The sequence below is a fragment of the Elephantulus edwardii genome, unplaced genomic scaffold (genome assembly GCF_000299155.1).
Source record: "Elephantulus edwardii isolate Elephantulus edwardi_28Jun2011 unplaced genomic scaffold, EleEdw1.0 scaffold00190, whole genome shotgun sequence".
In the NCBI taxonomy this organism is placed as follows: domain Eukaryota; kingdom Metazoa; phylum Chordata; class Mammalia; order Macroscelidea; family Macroscelididae; genus Elephantulus; species Elephantulus edwardii.
Window position 1 is genome coordinate 800,901 of NW_006399940.1, and position 14,846 is coordinate 815,746.

At 34.6% G+C, this 14,846-nt stretch overlaps 1 pseudogene; it reads left to right on the forward strand.

Annotated features, from left to right (window-relative positions):
* Positions 1 to 268: 268 nt before the first annotated feature.
* LOC102846721 overlaps positions 269 to 14,846 on the forward strand; it is a 26,759-nt pseudogene continuing 12,181 nt past the window's right edge.

Consider the following 14,846-nt stretch of genomic DNA (forward strand, 5'->3'; position numbering starts at 1 on the left):
GCCCCTCTCCCTTCCCCTCTCCTCCAGGCCCTCCCAGACCCAGCCTGGAAAATTTACCCTTTCTCCACCACTCTCTCCACCCCTCTCTCCTCATCTTTTCAGATTTCTAGTTAGAAAAAGTTTTCTGCAACTAAAATATCATTCTCCTCCTTTTCCTACCCTAACCAACATAAAAAAAAAATCACCTCCCTCCTCTGATTATATCAGCAGTCTCAAACAAAAACACAGAGGCAAATTTAACAAGCCTCTCCACCTGCTCCCCACTTACATGTCAGCAGATGAAATTGCTGAGGACCTATTCCAGTATATCATCCTCAAGTTGGGCCTCAGTACTTCTATACAATCAGACAGTGATTCTAGCAGGTATCCTCTCGTTTAGGTATCTACTGGAAGCTGCATATACCATTATGTTCCCAATCTTCAGGCAAAGTAGAGTGCATAAATAGACTCATTAGGTCTCATCTTACTAAACTGACTTTTGAGTTATGAAGGTCTTGGGTGGACTTACTTTCTATTGCCTTAGCCCATATCTGCTGAACCATAACTTATCCACTGAACCCCCTCTTTTATCATCATTCTTTCCTTATCTCTCCCTCTTCAAGCAATTACTTTGGGAAACACTCAGACTGTTCCTTACCCAGACCCTAACCTGAAAGACTAGACTACTCCACTGAAGTTGCGCCAGGAGATGCCATCCTCATCATGCAGTGTGCACCAAAGCCTCTCCAACCACACAAAGACAGACCTTATACAGTCATCCTGAATACCCCTAGAGCTGTTAAGGCCATAGAAAACCCCTATTTGCACCATCTTTCTCAGGGAAAACATGATCCCCTCAATGAGCAAATTTCTTACATTTCTTAAATGGTAGGTCCTACTATTCTTCACTTCACTCAGTACTCAACCCTAGAGAAACTTACACACAGCAGTCTACCCCGATCACACACCTCATTGGCTCAGCAGACTGCTCTCAACAAAAATGTCAAACAGTAATAAGCATTTCAATGTCGCCTAAAGAAGTTTCATCTTAAAAAAAAGTTTTATCTTATAAACGACCTTTATTTACTTCCTATATGACCCAGTCCATATGTCAGTAGTAATTAGAGACATAGAATTTGTCCATATTAGTCATACAAGATTCATGACATTTATAATACCAAAGTTTTCTATTGAACATGAAACCTCTACCTTTGTTTAGAGGAAGAAACCACAATCTAAACTGTGAGGACTAATGTTTCAGATGCTGTCAACCTGAGGGAAGGTCACATGAATAGGGTTTAAGAGACGGAACACAGAACTAGTGAGATAGAAGATAGAATTGTCACCACTGATCTGCTAGAACCAAAGCAGAATCAAAAAGAAAGGAAAAAGAAGAAAACCTAAGAATAATGTGGGACACCATCAAGAGAAATACATGTGCATAATCAGAATCTCAGAATAGCAAGAAGTAAGTAAAGGCACAGAAAAAGTTATGGAAGAATTACTAGAAGAAAATTTCCCAGATATAATGAAGAATGAGAGGATACATATTTAAGAAGATGAGATAACACCATATAGAATCGATCCTAAAAGAAAAATACCAAGGCGTATCATAGTGAAATTTGTCAGAACCAAAGTTAAGAAGAGAATTTTGAAAGCATTGAGAGAAAAACAAAGAGTAACCTATTAAGGAGAGCAAATAAAATTAAATGCCAATTTCTCAGTAGAAACCATGCGAGCAAGAAGACAATGGAATGATATATATTGAAAACTCAAGACCAGCATTGCACAAAACACTGAAGGATGTCCTTCTTCGAGAGGTGTCACAGAAAGCAGGATGGACGAAAGTAACTGATAACAACAATAAAAAGAACTCAACAAAATTATAGCAACAAACATTGACTGTCAGTAATCACAATGAATGATTTAAATGTGTAAGTGGTTTAAATTCACCAATGAAGAGGAAAAACAGTAGCAGACTGGATAAAAAAAAAGAAAAAAATGCAAAAAACCAAACACCCAAATCCAACAATATACTATCTACAAGAGACACATCTGAAAAATGTAGATAAAGAATGACTAAATATAAAAGAATGGGAAATACCAAGCAAATGGCAAAACAGGAGTGGCTGTATTAATTTCCAATGAAATGGATTTCAATGCAAAATCCATCATAAAAGATAAGGAAGGTCACTACATAATGACTAAAAGGTAAATAGATCAAGAAGATATAAAAATAAAAAATATCTATGCATCAAATGAAAGATCTGCAAAATATATAAAACAAACATTAACAAAACTGAAAAATGAAATAGAGAGCACTACTATAGTAGTTGGAGACTTCAATACACCATTCGCAAGAAAACAGAACTACCAGAAAGAAACTCAACAAAGATGCTCAATAATTAAACCACACAATAAATCAACTCAACCTCATAGATATTTATAGGTTAATGCATACAAGAAAAGCAAAGTATACCTTCTTTTATAATGTACATGAAATGTCCTCCACAATAGATCCCATTTTAGGTCATAAAGGAGGCATCAATAAGTTAAAAACAGATAAATAATACAAACCATCTTCTCAGACCACAATGTTACAGAATTAGACATTATTAACAAGAAAATAAAGGCGAGAAAGAAAACAAAACCCAACCCCATACATTTCTAATCTAAACATCATCTTGCTTGTACATCAGTGGGTATTAGAAGAAATAAAAAATGAAATTAAAAAGTTTCTTTAAACAAATGGCAAGAAAACACCACTAACCAACACCTCTGGAAAACAGCCAAAGCAGTAATCAGAGGTCAAATTATAGCAATAAGCAAACATATCAAAATAAAGGAAAAAATGATCATTGACTCTCTAACCCAATGTCTCCAACAAATTTAAAAAGAATAGCAAGAAAACCCAATGCCTTCTAAAAAAAAAATTAAAAAAACCCAAAAAACCAAAATCACAAACCTGAAATTGTACAAATTAGAGAAGAAACAAATGGAATAGAAAACAGAAAAATGCTTGAAAATGTCAACAACACCAGGAGTTGGTTCTTTGAAAAGTTCAATAAAATCAACAGACCACTAGCAGAACTAACAAAGAAAAAAAGGAAAAGACACAAATAATCTGAATAAGAGATGAAATAGGTAACATCACAACAGAGCCAATTAAAATAAAAAGGCTAAGATTGAAATATTATGAAAAACTATACTCAAACAAATAGGACAACCTAGAGAAAATGGACAAATACTTAGGAATATACAACCTACCTAAACTGACACAAACCAAAATCGAACACGTGAACAGACTCATTATTAAAGAAGAAATTGAAAAGGTAATAAAATAAATTCTGGCCAAAAAAAACCCAGTCCTGGACCAGATGGTTTTACATGTGAATTTTAACAAACATTCAGAGAAGAACTGTCACCAATTCTACGTAAACTATTTCAGAAAATAGAGAAAGATGGAATTCTCCTGGACTCATTCTATGAAACAAACATATCCTTAATACAAAAGCCAGGTAAAGACACCATCAAAATAGAAAACTGCAGGCCAATATCTCTCATGACCATAAATGCAAAATGCAATAGAATCCAATATTACATCAAAAAAAAGAAAGAAATTCACCATGATCAAGTTGGATTCATAAGAGGTATACATGAATGGTACAACATAATGAAAACAATCAGTGTAATTCATCGCATTAACAAAGCAAAGAACAAGAACCCCATGATCCTATCAATTGATAGAGAAAAGGCCTTTGACAAAATTCAACACCCTTTCCTGATTAAAACACTCAACAAAATAGCATTAGAGGGAGATTTTTTTAACATAGTAAAAAGTGTATAAGCAAACCTGAGAACCAACATTGTTCTCAATGGAGAGAGAGTAAAGGCACTCCCTTTGAGAATAGGAACTAGGCAAGGATGTCCACTATCACCTCTCTTATTTAATATTTTATTTATAATAAGTCTTCATGATAGCATAAGACAAGAGAAGTAAATAAGACGTAGACATATTGACAAAGAGGAGGTAAAATTATCTCTATGTGTAAATAATATGATAATATCATCATACTATCATAATGTCATTGGAAACAGGAGTGCAATTCACTTCCTAAATAACATACCTCCAGAAACTTTATGAGCTTTGATAAATGTTGATAGTTGTAGAGGAGTTTCGGGCCTTTTATACATAGGGTCGCGATGAGTCATGCTCAACTTGAAGGCAATCAATCAATAGCAACAACAATATGTTAGTATACTTAGAAAACCCTAAAGACTCAGCAATAAAACAACTGGACAACATTGACCAATTCAATAAAGTGGCAGGGAACAAAATGAACTTCCAACAATCAATTGGCTTTCTCTACAGTGACAAAGAGGACTGGAGCTAAGAAAAACAATACCCTTCACAATATCTAATCACAAGATTAAATACATGGGGAAAATCTAACCAGAATCATAAAGGATCTAGTCAAAGAAAATTATTGTAAAAAATATTGTGAAAATGAAAATTCTACCAAAGGCAGTCTACAGTTCAATGCTATCCAAATACAAATACCAATTCCATTCTTCAATGAGATGGAAAAAGCAATCTCTAATTTCATTTGGAATGGAAAGAGGCCCCAAATAAGTAAAGCACTCCTTCAAAGAGAAACAGGGTAGGTGGCATCTCACACCCTGATTTCAAATCCTACTATACTGTCATGGTGGTCAAGAGACCATAGTACTGGCACAATGACAGACACATAGATCAATGGAATAGAATTGAGAACCTGGAAATCAGCCCATCTATGGTCAACTGATTTTTGACAAGGAGATAAAATCAGTTAAGTGGAGAAATGATGGTCTTTTTAACAAATTTTGCTGGCAAATTTGGAAAACCATCTGCAGAAAACTCAAGCAAGACGCACACCTCACTCCATATACAAAAACCAACTCAAAGTGGTTCAAGGAGCTAGGACTAAGCCACCAGAAAAGACATTCAGATGGCCAACAAGCACATGAATAAATGTTCAATATCCCTAACCCCAAAAGAGATGCAAATCAAAAGAACTATAAGATATCATCTCACCCCTGTAAGAATAGCAAACTTTAACAGAACCTCAAACAACAAATGCTGGTGAGGTTGCAAAGAAACTAGAACCCTTATTCACTTTTGGTGGGCATGTAAAATGGAGCCACTATGGAAAGCTGTGTGGAATTTTCTCAAAAAAAAGTTGGAAATAGAAATACTGTTTGATCCAGAAATTCCACTACTGGAATTGTAGTACCTTAAAGAAACTGCACCTTAAAGAAACTGTAACTGCTACGTAAGTAGATATGCATACTCATGTTTATTTTGCCTTTGTTCACAATAACAAAGAGTTGGAAAGAGCCCAAGTGTCCATCAACAAACGAATGGATAGAGAAGCTGTGGTACAATCACACAATGGAATACTATGCTGTATTGAAAAACAAGGAATTCATGAATTATTATACAAAATGGGTGACCCTGGAGGACATCATGCTGAATGAAATATCTCAGTAACAAAAAGATAAATACTGTATAATGTCACTGTTATTAAAGAGGACTGACATGGGGACTGGGGGGCAACTAAGAAGAGGGATAAATAAACTTCCTGACACTGAAACAGATGAGGGAGAGAACTGTATAAAAGGAATATATTATCAGGTATTATTGGCATGACAAGAATCCAGAATAAGATTTACATAGTTAAGTGGTCTTGTGGGGTGGGGCTGGAGCTGTATAACAATGAAAGAAGGGAGAGGGAGCAGGGAGGAAAATGTACAAAAATCAGTGATTGGAAACCCAAGTTCTTTATAAATTTCATTAAAATTTCAATTGGAAAAAAAGAAGAGCAAATGGCCTTGCCTGTCTAGCAGAACTAGTGGATGAACCATAAATCACAGTGGAATGTACCTTCCTTCCTTCCCTAAAGACTCCATTATAAAAAAAACCTCCTTGATACCGTGAGGTGTGATTTCCCCATTCTGCATCTCCAGAATGAAGTATCTCACCTGGGATATCCCCTACCCCCACTCCCTTCAATGAAGCTGCATTAAGCTTTCTCTCATTCTCTCTGATTACTTCCTTAAGTCTGCTAACTTAACAATAATATTTAAGCAGAAACTTACTAGTTTTATCAATTTTTCTCCTGTGTTGTTCTTGTTATGTGTCATTGAGTCACCTGAGACTCAGTGAATCTATGCACAGTAGCTGTTAAGCCTTTGCCATCCTGAGCTACACTTACTGCTTACCCCAGTCACTGTAGCTGATCTTCCTCTCTTGTTTTGTTGTTCCACCCTTCCAAGTATGGTGTCCTCTCCAGCGAGTGGTCCCTCCTGGCAAAATGCTCAAAGTATATGAGATGAAGCTTCAAGATCCTTCCCTCCTGACAGCAAGTTGTTTCACCTTCTCCAGAACAGAGTTTCTTGTTTTCTTTTCAGTTCATAGTATGTTCAATCCTTTTCTCCAGCACCACAACTCAAAGGCATCAACTCTTCTCTTATACTTAGTCATTGTCCAGATCTCAGATACATAGTAAGTAATTGAGAAGTCCATGGTCTATATTTGGCATACCTCTAGACTGACATTGTTGTTCTTTAGTACTCTGGAGAGGTCCCTGATAACAGACTTTCCTAATTCAATTAATCTTTTGATTTCCTGGCAGCTGATTTCAAGAGTGTTGACTGTAGACCTGAGCAAGTTAAAATTGTTAACAATCTCAGTCTTCATCTATCATGATACTGCCAGTTGGTCCAGTGCTGAAAACCTTTATATCCTTAATGTTGAGCTTCAATCCATATTGAAGACTGAAGTATTTGACTTCCTGCAGAAGATGCTCCAGGTTCTCCTCAGTTTCAGAGAGCAAGGTTGTATAATCTGCATAACACAAGTTGTTGATGTGTTACCCTCCAATTCTGGTGCCACATTTCTCTTCATAAAGACCAGCCTCCCAAAGGATTTGTTCTGCATATAGATTGAAAAGGTATGGAGACAGAATGCATCCCTGATGCACTCCTTTCCAGATTTGAATCCATGCAGTGTTTTCTTCTCTGTTCTGACATACTTAGATATAGGTTTCACATGAACAAAATCAGGAATTCTTAGACATTCATTCTTCTCAAGGTTAGCTGCAATTTGTTGTGATTCACTCAGTCAAATGTTTTTGCATAGTCAATGAAAGAGAGATAGACATTCTTCTGAAACTTTCTATTCTCAGCCATGATCCATCTGACATTGACAATGATGTCCCAAGTCCCAAAGACTCTTCTAAATCCAGCTTGTACTTCTGGTAGTTTTCTGTGAATGTACTATTCCCACTGTTTTAAGATAATCTTCAGCAAGGTTTAGCTTCCATGAGATATTAGTGATATTGTTCGACAGTTTCCACCCTCTGATAGATAACCTTTTCTTTTTGGAATGGGAATAAATATGGCTCTCTTCCAGTCACCTGGTAGTTGTCCTCCAGATATCTTGGTACAGCATGGTGAGCATGTCCAGGGCAGCATTTGTTTGCTGAAATATGTAAATTTTATTTCACCAGTTAGTTATTAAAAAAATTAAATATTTTGCAACTATATTTAGTGACTCAACGGCACATAACAACAACAATATTTATAAAATATTATCCTACTACTAAAATTTATAATAAACATTATTAACAACAAAAGTTATGTAATATTTGTTTTGATAGTCATTTTGCGTATCATGGAAGCAGAGCTGACTCATTGTTGACACTCTGGTGGTTTTGCAGAGGCAGTTAATCGCATAGGAGGAGATTGCTCACCTTTCTACTGTGGAGCAGCTGACAGGTGAAACTGCATGCTTTTGGGATGGAAGTGTAGTTTTTTATTTCTAGACTACCAGAGCACCCTAAATTCTTAAGACAGTAAAAATCCTACAACATATTACCATTAGGTAAAGGTTTGTGGGGTTTTTTTTCTTTTTTTTTTTTTTAATTTTCATTCCTCCTTCAGAAAACTCTGGCCATTTGTGTGATTCTTATTTTGCTAAACATATAGTTCTGTATGTGGTCTGTATGAAGTGGTGCTGTTAACTCAAAGGTGGTTCCTCTCAAGTGTTTCAAATTCATCAACAACTCCTCTGAAGAAATATGAGCAATCTCCTTCTATGCAATTTGAAGTCTATAAAAACTCCTTGGTTGGTCACCTACGAACCAATTCCAACTCTACAGCAATGAGAATGAGAAATTTACAGAACTACTTAATTTTTAAATGATTAATAATGATTTTCTGTAGCTTAAAAGGTGACAATTGTGTCCTTCAACATAGCATAAATTTGGTCAATATTGTTAACATTTATTTATACCAAAGGTAAACCTATGCTGTGTAAAATTAAAATTTAAAATTATACATAGTAATGGAGATATTTTATCTGAGAGAAAGGCAGAAGTGTCTTCTAAATCCCGTCTTTTCAAGGACCACTCTACCTGATACAAGTATAGAAAGCCAAAGTTAAAAGTCTTTGTACAGCCCTTGGTTTTATATCAATTATTTCTAAGGTAGAGACTATCCACTGTTAGTTAGGAACAAAGAAATGTGATGACAGTTACTGGGAAAGTACTACCCAATTAAGATTTTGTGAAATCCTAAAATTTAACTGAAGCTGATTTACTTTGATATTAGTGATAGAAGTTCATTATATATAGACCCAATCTTATGCAGCACACTTTAGTTCTCTCTGTAGTTCAACATGTTATCTGTAGCAAATTAGAGGCTAACATAATCTTTTTTTGTGTCTGAGTGAATAGGTCAACATTTTCTCTTACAGTCTCCTAAGAATTTAATTATAAAGTGACTGAAATTGGTATGGTTCTCTCAAGAAACTTACAAAAGACAGTTCATACTGACTTTTAAAAATCATGTGAGAACTTGTGCATCATTGACACAGAAAGTACATGTGATCTGACTACATCAGGCTATTTTTAAGCAACTGGATTCATTGTCACCAACAGTCAGACTAGAACAAAGACCTTGAAGGTAAGGCATTCATTGATTTGTTTGTGTAAGTTTGATCACATGTCATCAGCATGAGTGAATTTGGTAAAAAGAGAGAAGCAAAATGCAGCATGTGCTGGGCAGGTCGCTGACAGACGCTGAGGTAGATTTTTTTGGGAAAGCTGCTCAGTGAGCTGTGACTTGAGAGCTCAACCATTTGTCCACATGCTTGTGTTATGTGGCTGTTTATCCAGCAACTCAGAGGTTGATTTATGAAGTTTGACATAGCGCAATATAAAAGCAACACTATGCTACTTGGAAAACAAGAGAAAATGATATATTAAGTCACAGTGGCCCAATTGTTCTGAGATCTTAAGTCCCATGCCATCACAGGACAAAAGAAAACTCATTAGAAGTGAATATTGCTGTCTGTCATACTAGGGAATGGCCTTTGGATCAACCACTGGAACAATCTCTGTAGACTCAAAGAACTTTTGATATCCTTAGCATAAGTGTTTTCTACTTATTCAAACTGACAAATTACCTAATTTTCTGTTTTATTTGCAAGTAATTGAATCAGCCTACTTAAGAAATCCAGAGATTTCAAAATGTAGGTATATTATAATTTTTCCCCATGGAATATTTGAATGTTTAGTATATTTCATAATTTCCAATTATCAATGTTGTTGTTGTTGTGTGCAGTCAAGTTGCCTGCAACTGATAGTGATCTTACATACAACAGCCCTATACAGATTGTTTATCAAACAATGAAAATCACTGTACTCTTTTTTTACTTCTTCTACTAGTTTATTTACAAAATTCAAATACAAATTTGAACAAATTCTTTCAACTTCCCTTACCCACCACCCATCAAATTTTACTACCCATTGATTAATCCCACCTTCTCCCTGCATATCCACATGCCTCTGCTTCCAGCCTCTCCTACCCCTCCAGTATTTATACAGTATTTATCCTTATGGGACTAAGTTAGTTCACTCAGCATAATATTCTCCAGTCCCTCCAAAGTTAGGTAATAATTTACGAAGTTATTGCTCCTGCATGCTGAATAGTATTCCATTGTGTGAATGTACCATAATTCCTCAATCCACTTGTTTGTGGTTGGACATTTGGGCTGTTTCCACGTTCTTGTGATGGTGAATAATGCTGCTATGAACATTGGTGTACAAATCTCAGTTTGTGTCTCAGTTCTCATATTCTCAGGGTATATTACAAGTAGTGAAATGGCTGGGTCTTTTAGAATTTCTATGCTCAGCTTTTTGAGGAAGTGCCAAACTACCTTCCAGAGTGGTTGCACCATTTTAAATCCCACCAACAACATACAAGAGTTCCTTTCCCCTGCACAGCCTCTTCAACATCTATGCACATCAAAAACTTCTTCCAACAGGGTGAAAAGAAAACCTACAGACAGGGAACAAACATTTGGTAATTCCATCTCAGACAAGGCTCTTACAACAGAAGTTTACAGAATACTCCTGGGCCTCCACAAGAAAAAGACTAATAACCCAATAACAAAATGAGCAAAAGAATTTTCACAGAGGAAGATATTTGAACATGAAGAAATGCTCCAAATCACTGGCAAAAAAGGAGATACAAATCAAAAGCACAATGAGGTACAATCTCACTCCAGTAAGAGTGGCAAAGTTTAACAGGGCAGCAAGTAAGAAAATCACTGTACTTTTTAATCTCATTTTGTGAAAAGTGCTCACAAGGGATATTATGTCTGATTCTGAATTTGAGTTTGAGAATTCCTCAAGAGTGGAGCAAAGGATGAGAGCTAGCTAGCTCCTGTTTCTTGTCTCATAGCTAAGTCATCATTCACATGTTAATTGTTATTCAGGTATAAACAGTATTAACCCTTTGAATCAATTCTGACTGAAGGTAACTCTACTGGATAAAGTAGAATTGCTTCATAGGATTCCTAATCTGTACTCTTTATGGAAATATACTGCTAAATATTCATACCAAGGAATGATATTAAGTTTGAACTCCTGACCTTTAGGTTAACAGCTGAAACATTAATCAATATACTACTGGGACTTTTTCCAACATTATTGTTACACCTTTAAACTTAACAGGAGGCCTCCTCTTGTGGTTTTGTGGGGGTTTTTTTGTGTGTTATTTTGTTGGTTTTTTTACCTACTCCTTTCTTTCTCTAAGCTTTTTCCTAATCCTCTTAAGCACATAAACCAAAATTGTTATTTCTAAATTTATCTGGCACCATGAGGAAAGTCATGGTGGTAAAACTAGTCAATTCAAGAACATTCCATGTTTTTGTGTTGATGCTGTTGCCATGAAATTAATTTCAACGCATAATGATCTCATGGGAAAGAGTAGAATTTCTACGTGGAGTTTCATAGGCTATCATCTTTTAGCTGGTAATCCTTGTAGTGTAACTGTCAAGTTCTCAGCTAATAATTCAAACATTGCTTTTTCAAAGTCACTAACTACTCATGGAAGAAAAGAATTCATGCTAGAGATGGGAAATTTGGACTTTTTCCATTTTATTGGCATCTAGTTAGAGAAAGAACATAGAATTCTTTGCTTTCAAATATGCTAGAATTATCTGATATTGTCTAATTATACTCACACAGTTAGACTCTGCCTTAGGAAAAGGCAGTAAAGGAAAAAAGTATTTAAATTTTCTTGTATTGATTGAGATAAAAACTACCTCTTATAGAATCTAGTCTTGAAATGAAAATTAAGTTCTCTTATAAAGAAAAGTTTCATTTCTTGCTATCTGAATTTATAGGGTAAAAGTATATTTGTTACATATAATTGTTATCTGAGTGTAGTAAAATAGCTATCATATATTTAACAACTTAACTGCTTTTCAGATCTCATGCTAACAATTCTTAATGCAATTCTATATTATTTAATCCTGAAAATCAGCAAGTGAAGTAGATACCTATTTCTTACCTACTTATTATTTATTATTATTATTATCTGTTTTGCTAACGAACATGCTGAACTCAATAATATTATCCATTACTATGTCAGAGCTATAAAGCTAGTGGGGTGAGTGTTTTAACAAAGGCTAGACTTTGAAATCTATGTTCCTATTCTCTCCTTTAGATATGAAAGTTTTTCAGCAGGGGACTTAATAGAATTTCAAGAGTTCTCTAAGCATGTTGTATGGTCAGAGTGCTTTAGAAGTACTATCTTCTCATTGCCATTCTGTCCATTTTGACTTACAGTAATCCTTTGAGTTACCAAGACTAAAAATTCTTATGAGAGGGAATTTTATCTTTCTTCAGAGCGGGAATGATCTTTCTTCAGAGGAGCAAATGGTGAATCTTCAGCTAGTAGTCTACATTTCATATATGCCACCAGAGCATATAATATACATATAGATAGTTCTAATTTATATTATACTAGATTATTATGGCATTAACTGACAACTCATAACACAGAGGAATCACCTAGCTGACGCCATCAATAGTAGCAAACTTTGTAGACAAAACAAAACAATTCCTCTTGCAGTCCCTGTATTATATGAGTGGGTTTGTCATATGAAGAGGTAGATAACAAAAAGAGTGAAAAAACATCATTGCATATTCCATGTACTTCTATTTAAAAAGATGACTGAACTTCTTTTTTCTTAACTGTAAAATAAAGAAAATAATAGAACATTTATGAAAATGGTGTTATAACTATGTACAAGTTTTTTCAGACTGACAGCATTCAAGATTTGGTAGTGTATTACTTATTGTCTTGTCTTTTTGCTGTTAATACAATATAAATAGAAACAGTAAATCATAAGATCCAACGCTAGTATGCAAGTGTGGTGAAATTAAGTTCAATGCTTTTTTATGGTGAATATGTTTTTCTACTTCTTTAAGTCTCCAACAATACCACCCTGTCTATATAAATTGTTGTTCTGTGCTATTGAGTCAGTACCAACTCATAGCTGACCATCCACTGGGTTTTCAGAGGCGTAATCACATGAAAACTGTACATCCTTCTCCCATGAATAATTTCTTTTCAATTTCGTGATACTGTTCACACACCATAAAATGCAATTCCTCATCAATAGTGAAAGTTGTTTACTTGTCAAGAAATGGGTAAAAATTTCAATATAATATGCAGATCTTTTGGCACATTACATTGATAGTCATTGAATATCATTTTGTCTAAAACAAGAATAAAATATCTCTTTGTCAGTGGACAACAATATTGATCATAATGTTGCAGACAACTTTACGTAATTATCAGACATTTACATTATGTGCTCACAACAAATTACATATTAAGTATTGTCTGTTGAGTGTCTAAGTAAGAGTAGAGGTTCTTTGCCTTGTTCAGAGTCATAATGACTAAATAATAATTAACAAGATTTACATAAAAAATAATAAATTTTAACAAATTCAGAAAAGTACATTTATACCGTATATTTAAAAGTGAAAAAATATTTTATAAAGTACATTACTACTGAAAAAAGGATACTTTAAAAGATTCAGTATTAAGTAATAAAGGCAAAATAAAGTGATAAGGAATTATCTCATTTTGTACTTATATGATATTTACAAAAATAACAGAAACAATTAGTCTAAAAGACCAGTGGGTAAAGAGGAGAGCAGAAATAGGGTCCTAGTTGCAGTAGGGGAAAACATGGAGCAAGACTCAAAACCAAAAATTGTCCAAGTTTACTGATCTGACATGTTATTGTTGCTATTTTGAGCCTTCAAATAAGAATAAATTGTCAACCCTCTTGAGAGTTTTTAAAGGCTTTACATCATATGTGAGGAGATTGCCTATCTTTCTCCCAAAGATTCAAATAGTGAGCCTTTGTTTTGGCAGCACAACATGTTACAATTAAGATACTGTTAAATTAAATACTCCAAACTGTGATCTTTGGTCAACTTGTGTGTGCAATAAAATACACTCCTGGTTCTCTTTTGTTTAAACAATACAGAAAATGGTAGGCTAGAAGGAACAATGGAGGCAAGTGTCACGGGGGAGGGCGGAGGAGAAAGGAAGAATACAGTGTGATGCAATTTTGCACTTAATATCATGAAACAAAATGTACATGAAAGATTGAATAGAGTTAGTTTGCTCTGTAAACATTCAATTCAGTTACAATGAAAAATACAAAGAAGAAATAAAGAGCAATTTGCTTGGTTTCATTGAAATGTTGACAAGCCAAGGGCACTAAAGCTGATTTATAGACAGACTTGCTATAAGATGGTCGCACTTGTGCCTTCTCACAAGAGTTCAGTCTGAGATCTTATTAGGCCGAAACATAATATGTATTTACTCTCTGACATATAATAGATATGAGCCCCTGCTTTTTGTTCTTTTTTATTTTGTCTTTTTAAATTGTATCTTTTTACAATATTAAATCTGCTACTCAACCTTGATGTATTTATTTTTATAGCTGAAGTCAGCCATTTTAATTATATTTTTTAAGTACCAGATTCTTTAGAGTTCAAATAGAAAGAAATTTTACTCTTTAAGTCTACAGACTCATTCTTCCTTGCCTTGAGTGAAATATGTTAGAAATTATTCTTTTCAATCTAACACACTTCAATATTCTTCATGGTTACTTTACATCCAAAAATAGTGTAATTATACTATCAAGAATAATTTCATATAGAAACTATGAACATTATTTAAAATTATACCCCCTCACCTCTTTCAGTTAGCTTAGATTAAAGGAGATTGAACTAAAGAGCATAGACAACATCTTCTTGATTTTAGTTAATATTCCTTTTTTTTTCCCTAACCTCTAGCCTCTTCACTAGCTATTGTTTCTGACCTTTCAAGCTTTATAGTTCAGCATAAACTTTTTCATGGAGGCTTCACACGCCTCTTTTTTTTTCTTCTATAATTATATTAATTTTCATAAACATTTACAGAGATTTTGGGTTTCCATACATTCATTG